This window comes from Lactuca saligna, chromosome 4 (genome assembly GCF_052625555.1).
Source record: "Lactuca saligna cultivar CGN05327 chromosome 4, ASM5262555v1, whole genome shotgun sequence".
Lineage (NCBI taxonomy): Eukaryota > Viridiplantae > Streptophyta > Magnoliopsida > Asterales > Asteraceae > Lactuca > Lactuca saligna.
The window spans coordinates 166,596,943-166,610,805 of record NC_136420.1 but is presented as its reverse complement, the minus strand read 5'-3'; positions in this window follow the sequence as shown (position 1 = coordinate 166,610,805).

Below are 13,863 nucleotides of genomic sequence, written 5' to 3'. Positions count from 1 at the left end.
AGTTTTATCTTGACATTAAACTATCAATAACATTACCATGTTTTATCTTAACATAAAATTAACAATAACAATATATAACATATCCAGTTTTATCTTGACATAAAACTATTAATAACAACATACTTCATAACTTAACATATAGAACTTCCGAACATAACATCGGAACTATATCGCACACAACATATATATAGAATCCTAAGTATAACTCAAGATCTACATTAATATACTACTATAACCATAACATGTTGATAACGTTACGATAGTTGTATATTTTCAGATACGAAATAACTATATTCCAGTTATTATAACTATCTATGTTGATACTAATATACTATCATATAGACATAATAATAATGTATATACATTATTTAGCATGCGTTTTCCCCCGAAACTATTAGATAGTGGGGCCGTGAAACTCACCTTAGTAGCGTGATTTTACGATATCTAAGCAAAACAGTCAGCGTTACGAGATCATCGGGGCTCGGGATGCAAGATGGCTTCAGCAAGGGAGAGATGAGATAAGGAAATGGTGTAAGGAATAGCTGAAGTCAGACCTGCTATTTATAGTAAGATTTTAGGACTTTCACGTCACGAGTTTTATAAAACTCACGTCGTGAGTCTTGCATACTCATCCCGTAGACTTGCAATTTGCGTCCGTAGCTTCGGAAGGTGGTCATGTGACTCCTCACGTAGTGAATAACTCTTTGTTCACATCATGAGTTTGGATTCTATCCTCTCACAGCCTTGTCACACCTTCTAGATTCCGAGATATGGATAAATGATTCCTCACGTCGTGAGTGTCATAAAACTCACGTCGTGAGTTTAGTTACATTTAGGGTTTCTAAAAGCTGAATCTTTGGAAGGCCATAACTTTTGCATACGAACTCCGTTTTTGACGTTCTTTATATGCACGCGTAGGTATTTACGAGTACTACAACTCTCTTTTAGACGTAAATAGCTAATTCTAAGTCTATTTTAAATTCCTCTTATTATAGAGATTTATAGTGTTCGGTTATCATAACTTCTTCATGCGAAGTCAGATTCAGACGTTCTCTATATTTTTGGAATCGTATGGATAGATACTTTGAGTTGTATCATAAAGAAAGTTCATATTTGTATTAGAATTTATCATGAACTACATAACATTCTTACCACATTACTAGGTTAACATAATCATATTACATGATTGGCATAATCACATGCGATTGTCTATTGACCTATTTTGACTACTGTTACATTCTCCATCCGTTAGAATAATTTTGTCCCGAAATTTATCTTGTGGATAGGGGTTTGTCAAATAGTTGGGGGTATTTTTCTTTCATCTGATCTTCACGTTCCCAAGTATATTCAGGTCCTCGCAAAGTGTTCCATCGAACTTTCACTATGGGAATACGACTTTGCTTTAATCGTTTGACTTCTCGATCCATGATCTCGACAGGTTCTTCTACAAAGTTTAGTTTGGTATTAAGTTGTATCTCGTCGAGAGGTACAACAAGAGTGTCATCGGATAGACATATTTTGAGATTTGATACGTGAAAAACATCGTGTACATTACTTAGCTCTTGAGGCAACTTGAGTTGGTATGCAACAGAACCCATTCTAGCTAGAATTTCAAAAGGCCCTATATACCATGGGCTTAGTTTGCCTCGCTTACCGAATCGAATTACACCTTTCCAAGGAGAGACCTTCAACATTACTTTATCTCCAACTTGGAATTCTAAAGGCTTACGTCTTACGTCAGCATAACTTTTTTGACGATCACGTGCAACCTTTAATCGATCCTTAATTTGCACGATCTTTTCAGTTGTCTCGTGGATTATTTCTTGTCTAGTATGTAAGGTATCTCCTGTATGTTCTCTGGCCATCTGTGTATCTCCAACTTCTGCCTAACATACCGGGGAACAACATTTTGGTCCATAAAGAGCCTCAAACGGTGCAGCCTTGATGCTGGTGTGATGACTATTGTTATAGGAAAACTCAATTAACGGTAAATGAGTATCCTAAGCATTTCCAAAGTCTATTACACAGGGTCGGAGCATATCGTCTAAATTCTAAATGGTTATCTCACTCTGACAACAGTCTGTGGATGGTAAGCTTTACTCATGTCTAGACGTGTTCCTAAGGATTTTTGTAGAGATTGCCAAAATCGTGAAGTGAATCTACTATCTCGGTCAGCAATAATAGAACTTGGAACTCCATGCAATCTAATAATTTCCTTAAGATAAACTATAGTCAGCTTCTCCATCTTTTCGTTTGCCTTAATTGGTTAGAAATGAGCGGACTTAGTCAATCTATCGACTATAACCCAAATAGTGTCGAACCCACTAGGAGTTTTGGGTAACTTAGTGATGAAGTCTATTGAAATCTTCTGCCATTTCCATTCTGGTATTTACGGTTGTTGAAGTAAACTTGAAGGCTTTTGATGTTCTGCCTTTACTCTAGAACACGTCAAACATTTGCTCACATAAGTAGCAATTTCTGCCTTCATGTTTGGCCACCAATAATGTACTTTTAAATCTAAGTACATTTTTTCAGAACCTGGATGCACGTAATAGAGACTTGTGGGCTTCTTCTATGACCAATTCCCTGACTCCACCAAACTTAGGCGTCCGAATTCGGTTCATAAAGTGTCGTGTTCCGTCATCTTTTTGTATAAGTTACTTTTCCATTCCTCGCAAAGCGTCGTTCTTGATGTTTTCTTCTTTTAGGGCCTCAAGTTAAGCTTCTCTAATTTGTGCGACAAGGTTAGAATGGATAGTTATGGTTAATGCTCGTACCCGACGGGGTTTAATATATTCTTTCCGGCTCAAGGCATCTACTACCACATTGCCTTTCCAGGATGATAACGAATCTCACATTCGTAATCATTCAATAATTTGACTCATCTTCGTTGTCTCATATTAAGATCTTTTTGGTCGAAGATGTGCTAGAGACTCTTGTGGTCGGTAAAAATATTATACTTGGTACCGTATAGGTAATGTCTCCAAATTTTTAGTGCAAAAACTACAGCTCCCAATTCAAGATCATGGGTAGTTTAATTATTCTCATGCGCCTTAAGTTGTCGTGATGCATATGCGATAACCTTTCCTCTTTGCATCAACACACATCCCAATCCTTGATTTGATGCGTCGCAGTATACGACAAAATCTTCTGTTCCCTCTGGAAGGGATAGGATTGGTGCACTACACAACATTTGCTTCAATTTCGGAAAAGCATCTTCTTGTTTGTCTTCCCAGTTGAACTTCGTATCCTTCTGGGTTAGTGTTGTAAGTGGCTTGGCTATTTTGGAAAAGTTCTCTATGAATCTGCGGTAATAGCCAGCAAGTCCTAGGAATTGACACACCTCTATTGGCGTATTTGGTGCTTCCTAATTCCTAATTGCTTCAACTTTGGATGGGTCAACATGAATTCCTTCATTGCTAACTACATGACCTAAAAATTGTACTTCTCTAATCTAAAAATCACATTTGGAGAATTTAGTGTACAACTTTTCTTTTCTTAGTAGTTCTAAGATTATTTGCAGGTGTTGACCATGTTCTTCCTTGGTTCGTGAATATAACAATATATCATCGATAAATACAATCACGAATTTATCCAAGTATGGTTTCCAAGCACGATTCATGAGATCCATAAATACTGATGGGGCGTTGGTCAATCCAAAAGACATAACTAAGAACTCATAATGACCATAACGAGTTCTAAATGATGTTTTTGGAATCTCGTCTTCTTGTACTCTGAGTTGATGGTATCCTGATCTAAGATCTATCTTTGAGTAGTAGCTAGATCCTTGCAGTTGATTGAATACATCATCAATTCTTGGAAGCGGATAACGATTCTTGATCGTTAGCTTGTTCAGCTCCCTATAATCAATACACATTCGAAAGGATCTGTCCTTCTTCTTGACAAACAAGATTGGTGCTCCCCAAGGTGAAAAATTTGGTTTGATAAAGCCTTTGTCAAGAAGCCCTTGTAGTTGCTAGACAATTCTTGCATTTCGGATGGATCCAACTGATAAGGAGATTTAGCTACTGGTACTGCTCCTGGAATTAAGTCGATTCGAAACTCGACTTGTCGGACGGGAGGTATTCCAGGTAGATCTTCAGGAAATACGTCACGGAAATCACATACTTGAGGTATGTACTTGATTTCTTTTATCTTTCTTATCTTATCTACAATGTGGGCTAAGAATGCGCTACATTTCTTATGTAGATATTTCTAGGTTTTTGTACAAGAAATAACTTTGAGGTTCTTCCTAGATTTATCACCATAGATAATCAGCGCTTCGCAGTTTGGTAAGGGTAGTCGTATGGCTTTCTCATGACATAGAATTTCGGTGCGGTGTGAAGATAACCAATCCAGGCCAATTATGACATCAAAACTACCGATAGGCATTGGCATGAGGTTGACGTGAAAAAGGTATTTATTAAGAGTTAACAAACAATTTTCTAAGATTTCATGTGTTTTCTCAAATTGTACGTTAGCGATTTATACTTTGTAAATTTCTTTTAATTTGCTAGACTTATGACTTATCAATCTTCTAAATGTCGGAGTTATAAAACTTCGATCTGCTCCAGAGTCGAAGAGTATGCTAGCATATAAATTATCTATGAGAAACATACCAGATACAACCGAAGGGTCCTGGATAGCCTCTTCGCTTCCAATCACAAACACTCTGCCACGTCCTATGCTTCCTTGACTCCTTAACTTTGGATATTCTTTCTTGATATCTCCAACTTCTCCACACTCATAACACTTTCTTCTTCACCACGACCTGTTCTAGTATTTGTTTGTTGATTGACTGTTGCAGTTGTTGTGCTCCTGCAGTAACTAGCAGTGTGCCCCTTCTTTTTACATTTTGTGCAAACAAATTAGTTGTCACACCCCAAAAACTGAAGGCGGAAACATTTCCGGGGTTGACTCCACGTTGTGTATCAAATCCAATGTACATAGTAAGTAAAGTAAAACAACCATTACATTACATATTTAATGGTTTACATTTGTTTGAAAAGTAAATTTATAAAAGTGATACATAGTATATATGAACAAAATGAAACGGGTCTTCTGAGCACTCCGTCTTTGCCAAAAAGGAATCATCGGGTACCTGTCTAACGCTGATCTGAGAATACAAGCTGTTTGAAAATCAGCATAAAACTGGTGAGTTCATAAGCGGTTTTGTTTTCTGAAAAATGTAGAAGTTCCTTTTTGTTTCTGAAAAAGTTACACACCAAGAAAATCTCATATTTTCTTAAATGTTAGTTATCAAATCCAAAGTGTAAAGTAAAAGATGTATACTAAAAACATGTTTACCCTTGTAAATTGTAAAGTTTAGTTGTCTAAATCTGTTATACGAATCTAGTTATGTACGAGTATTACCCCAGGAAAATCCCATATTTTCCTAAATGTTGGTTACTAATGTGAAAGATGTATACTGAAAACCTGGTTGTTCTTGTGAGTGGTATTAGTTTTAACACGTATATAAAACTAATGTATGTAAAGTAAACATAGTTACTTGTTCGTTATTACCATTTAGTAAATCTCTGTTATCCAAATTGCGAGTTCCATAACCATACGATAGACTAGATATGGCAATAAGTAGTCCATATCACCTTATGACTTTCGTCACCCTTAAACCTTTCAGTTCGGCTGTAGCTAGCAGCTAGGTGTGGGGTAGTCAGCCCCGTATAGATCTATACACTCAAGTCACGTTCTCCCTCCAGGAGATTCTGATTACGGGGGCGGTCCTCCACTCGCGTATCTCTGTGGAGTGTTACCGAGGACTTGTCTCCAATTTATAGGAATTACAAATTTACTGGTAATAATATAGAATGGTAATGATGCAAACGATGATCCTCCACTCGCGTATCTCTGTGGAGTGTTACCGAGGACAAAACACTGTACTATGTTTCATGTTTCAAGATTAAAGGTTATGCTTTTAACTGATATAATGTGGAAAACCATTTGTGAAAATATAAAACACAACATTTTATAATGTTTTTCACAAATAATACGATGGTGTGTTCAGCGTGTTCAAACTATTATCTGTTATGATTATCAGCGTTAAACGCTGTCACACCCCGAAAACCGAAGGCGGAAAACATTTCCGGGGTTGACTACCATGTTGAGTATCAAATCCAATGCACATAGTAAGTAAAGTAAAGCAACCGTTACATTACATAATAAAAGTTTTACAGTTGTTCAAAAGTAAAGTTTGTACAGTTGTGATACATTTTATATATAAACAAATGGGACGGATCTTCATGTACACCGTCTTCGAGCAAAAGGATCTTCGGGTACCTGTTCTAACGCTGACCTGAGTACACAAGCGGTTTGAAAATCAGCATAAAGCTGGTGAGTTCATAAGCGGTTTTGTTCTATGAAAATGTATCGGTTTCCTTTCTGTATCTGAAATGTTATGTTCACCAAGAAAATCCCGTATTTTCTTAACGTTGGTTATTGTTTCACAAATGTAAAGTATAGTAAGTTTGTATACTGAAAATATGTTTATTCATGTGAAAATGTATAGTTGGTTATCTGACTGGTTGAACTGTTCTGTTTACTTATCATGTGTTACCAGGAAAGTCCCATACTTTCCTTATTGTATGTTACAAATTGTAAAAGATGTAATGCTATCCAGTTTGCTACTCTTTCTAGTTATGTAAATGTTACCCAGGAAAGCCCCATGCTTTCCTGCATGTATGTATCTAATGTAAACGATGTTAAAGATGTAAAAGATGTAATCGTGATTAGGTTCTATGTTTTCCCCAGGAAAGTCCCGTACCTTCCTGAATGTTGGTTACAGTAAGTAAAAGATATAAAAGATGTCAAAGATGTAAACGATATATAAAGTAATCCATTATTACTGTAAGTAAATCTCTGTTATCCTAATTGCGAGTTCCATAACCATACAATAGACTGAAACCTGTGGCAATAAGTAGTCCACATGTGGCAATAAGTCGTCCACATACTTATGACTTTCGTCACCCTTGAACCGTTTCGGTTCGGCTGTAGCTAGCAGCCAGGTGTGGGGTAGTCAGCCCCGTATAGATCTATACACTCAAGTCACGCTCTCTAAATACCAGAGATTCTGGTTATGGGTGTAGTCCTCCACTCACGTAATCTGGGTGGAGTGTTCTCTGAGGACGTGTCTCCAATCATACAGGAATAACAAATTTACTAGTAGCAATATGATAGTCCTCCACTCGTATATGTGTGGGGAGTGTTACCGAGGACAAAATAGTGTACAGGTATTATGTTCAAATGTTTTAATGTCGTGCTTTTAACTGATAAAATGTGGAAAAACCATTTGTGAAATACATGTAAAACATACTAGTTTAAAGTCTTATTTCAGAAATATATGTTACGTGGTCTGTACGTTCGATCTGTTATCAGTTGTAATATCAGTTATAAAAGCATAAGAATATGAAACACACATTTGAAAACATGTTTTGAGTACAAGAATTCCCTTGTACTTTGCTTGTGTTCCCCCCCTGAAAACAGTGAAAAAGGGTAGGGGTATGAACTCACCGGACTCGGAAACGTGTCGGTTTTTGAATGCTATACGTCGGTTTGGGGTTTGATTACTCGCGATGACCCTATGTAAAATGATATAATGTCCATATATATACAATTAGAGATACATTCACTAATCATATGGAACATTACACTCCAATGAGGTTAAACACCTCAAAACGAGCGTTTGGAGTGACCCGGGTGACATCTTCGGACTTGTAATGGCACTAGGGACTTGGGACTTGAGTTTACTCTCCATAAGTAAACATTTTAAAGAGTTTACAACCATAAAACACACATATACATGAGTTTACGGCCGTAAACTCATGTGGGTGTGGTTTTGATGGTTTTAAGGCTTAAATGGACATAGGGTTGCTAGAATGGATTATCTAAATTGCCTTGGAACACTTGGAATGAGTTTAAATCATCAAAATGATTATTTTTATGGGAGTTTACGGCCCAGTATAGGCTCCTGGCCGTAAACTCCTTAATCTTCATGAAAATGATGTTTAATGTTGTTAAAACAAATCACATGTGATTACTAGGATTATTCCAAGACCTTACATGAGTTTTATGGGACATTTGAGGGGTGTTATGGAGTTTACGGCCCATGAGACCCTCCTCATGCCCGTAAAATCTGATGTAGGGTCATACAAAGTGTTTCAAGGCCTAAAACTTGTATAGAAGGGCTTCTAAAATTCATCTAAAGGCTTTAGGGGTGTTTAGTTTGCATTCTAACACCAAAAGTTTTGGAGTTTACGGCCCAAGAACAAGCCTTGGCCGTAAACTCTTATAAATCCCACAAATGATGTGTTTTAGGCCCTTAAAGTATTTTTGGTTGGTCCCTTGATTTATTCCAAGGCTTTTGGTGGTGTTGGATGGCTTTCTAACACCTTAGAATTGGATTTATGTCACATTTTGGGGAGTTTACGGCCTAAGCACTCTCATTGGCCGTAAACTCACATAAGTCCCATAAAATTCATGTTTCAAGTGTCCAAATGCTAAAACCAAGGTCCTATAATTCATATCTAAGCCATAGAGGTGATTTGGAAGGGTTTAAGGGCATGAAACCCTAATTATATGAGTTTACGGCCCAAGAATGTTCCTTGGCCGTAAACTCCTTCAAATGGCTCAAAATCTATTTTTTAAATGTTTAGAGTCCAAATCTTGAAGTCCCATAGCCATATCTAAAGTCCAATTGAGTTTAGGAAGGAGTTTAAGGGCTTAAAACCCCATTTAATGGAGTTTACGGCCCAAGCTTGTTCCTTGGCCGTAAACTCATGTTCTTGGACCTAAAACTCAATTATTTCATCAATTTGAAGGTTAAAGATGCTGAATAACATGCTAGGGAGGTTACCTTAAAGATTTGAAGCCTTAAACTTGAGATTTGGACCTTAATTCTAGCTTGAGGAGAGAGGTTGTAAGAGTTTAGTGAGAAACTTGCCAAAAGGCTTCAAATGAAGTCTTAAACACGTTTATATAGTGTTTAAGTTTTGGACATGGTGGAATTCTACCCGATATCGGCGTTAGACGGGGTTTTTGGTCGTACCCGATTAAGTTACCGTAACCTGATACGGTAATATCTAGAAATATTCCGATCACTAAAGTTGAGTGTTAAAATGATTTTTAAATGTATTAAGACACCCATTTAGTCATTTTAAATGTGTACCAGAAAATGACTTAATTATACGGAAGATCGGAAATCGAAATCGGAACGAAGATCGGTTGCGCGAATTGTACTACGAAAAAGTTACAGTAAAATGATACGGAAATTTCGGGTTGTTACAAACGCATATGAATTATGGAACGCAACACATGTAAAAACAAGTTTAAAGTACAAGTATTCCTTGTACTTTTCTTGTATTCCCCCTGAAAATAGTGAAAAACATTGAAAAGAGTAGGGGTATGAAGTCACCACTTAATGTAGGGTTCGAGTGTCAACGGATGCCCTGAACGCCTATGGCCCCTATTATTCATGTGACGACACATAAATGAGTTAGAACTAAGGTGTTTCATGACTAAACATGATGGGAAAACATCCTTAGGTCTTGGAATTACTAAGAATAAGTGTCCTATGATCCAGACTTAATGATTTATGCAAGTTTAGGGCCAAATATGGGCATTAGAGTGGGTGTATGGTCTTGAAAATGAGTGTGCGGCTGGGGAGTGCGGCCAGGAGTGTGTATGAGGCAGCACACAAGAGTGTGCAGCCATACACTCCTCATTTGAGTCCATATGGTGATTTTGAAGTGTTTGCTCTTCACACTTGGGATATTTGGATGTATGCTGCCCCTATGTGAAGGTGTGTGGCCGTACACCTTCAAGGGATGATGAACATGATGAACATGATGTGTTTTAAGCTTAGGATTCAAGTGTTTACCACTATACTTAGCTTGAAAATGGAGTAGATCACAATTATGAAGCCTTCCAAGTGTTCTTGGTTGATGATTTTAGAGAGAGAAAGTAGAGAGAGGAAAGTGAAACATCTAAATGAATGAATGAAGGGGTATCCATCCATATAAGGGATTGAGTGTGAGGTTGAGGGTGAATGCGGTTGGGTGTGCGGCCGTACACACAGGTGTGTGGCCGCACGCACCTTATTTGGTGTGTTTGGCCCGATTTTGTGACACTAAAGCACTTTCCAACCCTTCCTAGGACTTATATCCAAGTTATACTAAGTCTAGAGCACCCACATGGAGCCACAAGATGTAACAAAAGATAATGAACTCAAGTTTTAGTGCTGAAACACAGATCAATTACATGGTTAGAAGTTTCGGGTTGTCACATTATCCCCCCGTTAGAGGGAATTTCATCCCGAAATTCAGAGTTAAGATACAAATCATGGATTTGGAAAGAGATGCGGATACTTCTATCTCATTGAGTCTTCACTCTCCCAAGTAAATTTCGGTCCTCGCTTGGCATTCTAGTGAACCTTCACTATCGGGATGCGACTTTGTTTCATGCGTTTGATCTCTCGATCCATGATTTCGATTGGTTCTTCCACAAAGTTTAGGTTCTCATTGATCTCTATTTCATCAAGAGGGATCACAAGAGTTTCGTCGGATAAGCACTTCTTGAGATTTGAAACATGGAAGACGGGATGGATGTTACTGAGCTCATTGGGTAAACGAAGTTTATAGGCTACCGGACCGATCCTGGCGAGGATCTCGAAGGGTCCAATGTACCTCGGATTAAGTTTACCATGCTTTCCAAAGCGTACCATGCCTTTCCAGGGCGAGACCTTCAACAGGACACGGTCTCCAACCTGGAACTCCAGAGGTTTCCGTCGGTTATCAACGTAACTCTTCTGTCGGTCTCGTGAAGCTTTTAGTCGTTCTCGGATCTGGATGATTTTCTCGGTGGTTTCACGGATGATTTCAGGACCGGTGAGAGCACTATCGGGAAATCGAGTGGCTAGCTGCGTGTCCCCTACGTCGGCCTAGCACATAGGGGATCTGCACTTGCGACCGTAGAGGGCTTCGAACGGGGCAATCTTGATACTGGTATGGTAGATGTTGTTGTACGAGAACTCGATCAATGGCAAATGTGTGTCCCACGATTTGCCGAAATCGATGAGACATGCCCTAAGCATGTCTTCCAGGGTTTGGATAGTTCTCTCACTCTGTCCGTCGGTATGAGGATGATAAGCCGTGCTCATGTCTAGTTTGGTTCCAAGAGACTTCTGAAGAGACTGCCAAAATATGGAGGTAAACCTGCTATCTCGATCTGAGATAATTGATGCAGGTACACTGTGCAGTCGAACTACCTCTTGGATGTAGATCCGTGCGAGTCTTTCCATCTTAAAGGATTCTTTAATCGGGATGAAGTGAGCGGATTTGGTCAAACGATCGACAATTACCCAAATGGTATCGTACCCACTCGGACATTTGGGTAACTTGGTGATGAAATCCATGGTAATCATGTTCCATTTCCACTTAGGTATTTCGGGTTGCTGGAGAAGACCCGAAGGTTTCTGGTACTCGAATTTTACTTTGGCGCAAGTTAAACACTTGCCCACTAACATAGCGATCTCGGATTTCATGTTTGGCCACCAATATTGTTTCTTGAGATCTAGGTACATCTTGTTCGAACCTGGGTGAACAAAGTATCTGGTCTTGTGTGCCTCTTCCATGAGAATCTCCCTGAATTCTCCGATCTTTGGAATCTAGATTCGGTTCATGAAACAGTAGACTCCATCACTTCTGATTTCAAGTTTCTTATACATTCCCCTCAAGGCTTCGCATGATTTGTTCTCGGGTTTAAGGGCTTCTATCTAAGCGTCTCGGATTTGCATGGATAATTGGGAATGGACAGTCATCGTCAGTGTTCTCACTTTACGGCTTGAACTTTCCTTTCGGCTAAGGGAATCTGCTACCACATTGGCCTTGCCGGGATGGTAGCGAATCTCACATCATAATCACTGAGCAGTTCTACCCATCGCTGTTGCGTCATATTTAGGTCCTTCTGATTGAGGATGTGCTGCAGACTCTTATGGTCAGTGAAGATCGTACACTTGGTTCCATAGAGATAATGTCTCCAAATCTTTAGTGCAAAGACTACGTCTCCTAACTCCAAGTCGTACGTGGTGTAGTTGACCTCATGTGCTTTCAACTGTCTTGAGGCATAAGCAATCGCTTTTCGTATTTGCATAAGCACACAGCCTAAGCCCTGATTGGATGCATCACAATAGACAACGAAGTCTTCTGTCCCTTAGGGTAATGACAAAACTGGTGCGCTGCACAAGGCTTGCTTTAATGTTTGGAACGTGGATTCTTGCTTTTCACTCCAACAAAAGGGTACACCTTTATGTGTTAGAGTGGTTAGGGGTTTGGCGATTTTTGCAAAAATTCCGGATGAATCTCCGATAATAGCCAGCGAGACCCAAGAATTGACAGATTTCTGTGGGTGTTTTTGGTGCCGACCAATTCTCTATTGCTTTAATCTTGGAAGGATCCACATGAATACCCTCCTCGCTTACCACATGACCGAGGAAAGTCACCTTCCAAATCCAGAATTCACACTTGGAAAATTTCGCGTACAACTTCTCGGATCTAAGGGTTTCCAACACTAACCTCAAGTGTTGCTTGTGGTCTTCTTCACTTCTGGAGTAGACAAGGATGTCGTCAATGAACACGATGACGAACTTGTCTAATAAGGGAAGACACACCCGGTCCATCAGGTCCATGAACACTACTGGTGCGTTGGTTAGACCGAAGGGCATCACTACGAACTCGTAGTGCCATATCGAGTTCTGAAAGCTATTTTGGAAACATCACTCTCCTGAACTCGTAGCTGATGGTACCCTGACCGAAGGTATATCTTTGAGAAGTAACGGGCTCCCTGAAGTTGATCGAAGAGGTCATTTATTCATGGAAGAGGATATCGGTTCTTGATGGTCAACTTGTTCAAGTCATGGTAGTCGATACACATCTGAAAGGATCCACCTTTCTTCTTCACAAACAAAACCCGAGCTCCCCAGGGTGAGGAACTCGGTCTGATGAAACCTTTGCTGAGTAACTCTTTGAGTTGGCTAGATAACTCCTGCACTTCTGCTGGAGCTAAACGATATGGAGAATTGGCTACGGGGGTAGCTCCAGGAATTAGGTCAATGCGAAATTCGACCTAACGTTCGGGAGGAATTCCTGGAAGCACTTCTGGAAAGACATCAGGAAAGTTACAGACTTCGGGGATGCTCGCGAGGTCTTTAATTTCCTTTTTTCTCATTGATGACATGGGCTAGGAAAGCTTGGCACTCTTTTCGCAAGAGTTTCTGAGCTTTGATGCAGGAAATGATGCGATGATCGGAGCTTAGTTTATCGCCATAGATTATGAGAATTTCACCCGAAGGAAGGTTGAGACGGATGGCTTTTTCGTAGCAAAGGATATCAGCATGATTGGGACTCAACCAATCCATGCCAATGATAACATCAAAGCTCTTAATGGAGACTGGCATAAGATCGATGGGAAATGAGTGATCGTTCAGGGTAAGGGTACAACCTATGAATACATCGCTGGCGCTTTCTTTCTCACCGTTAGCCATCTCGACGGTAAATGTTTCGGTTAGTGGTTGGGGGTTAGGTTTTAGATTATGCTTGAACGAATGACTAACAAAACTTCTTTCAACACCCGAATCGAAAAGAATATTAGCATATGAGTTGTCGAGAAGGAACGTACCCGAAACAACAGTGGGATCGACGACTGCCTTCTCCCGTCCCATGGCTAGGACTCTCCTGGTGTTATCAGCTGTCGCCTTCTTGGGGCAGTTCCTCTTAAAGTGCCCAACCTCTCCACAATTATAGCAAGCTTGACCAACACCTGCTCCACATGATTGATTGGCCGATTGGGCCGGAGCTT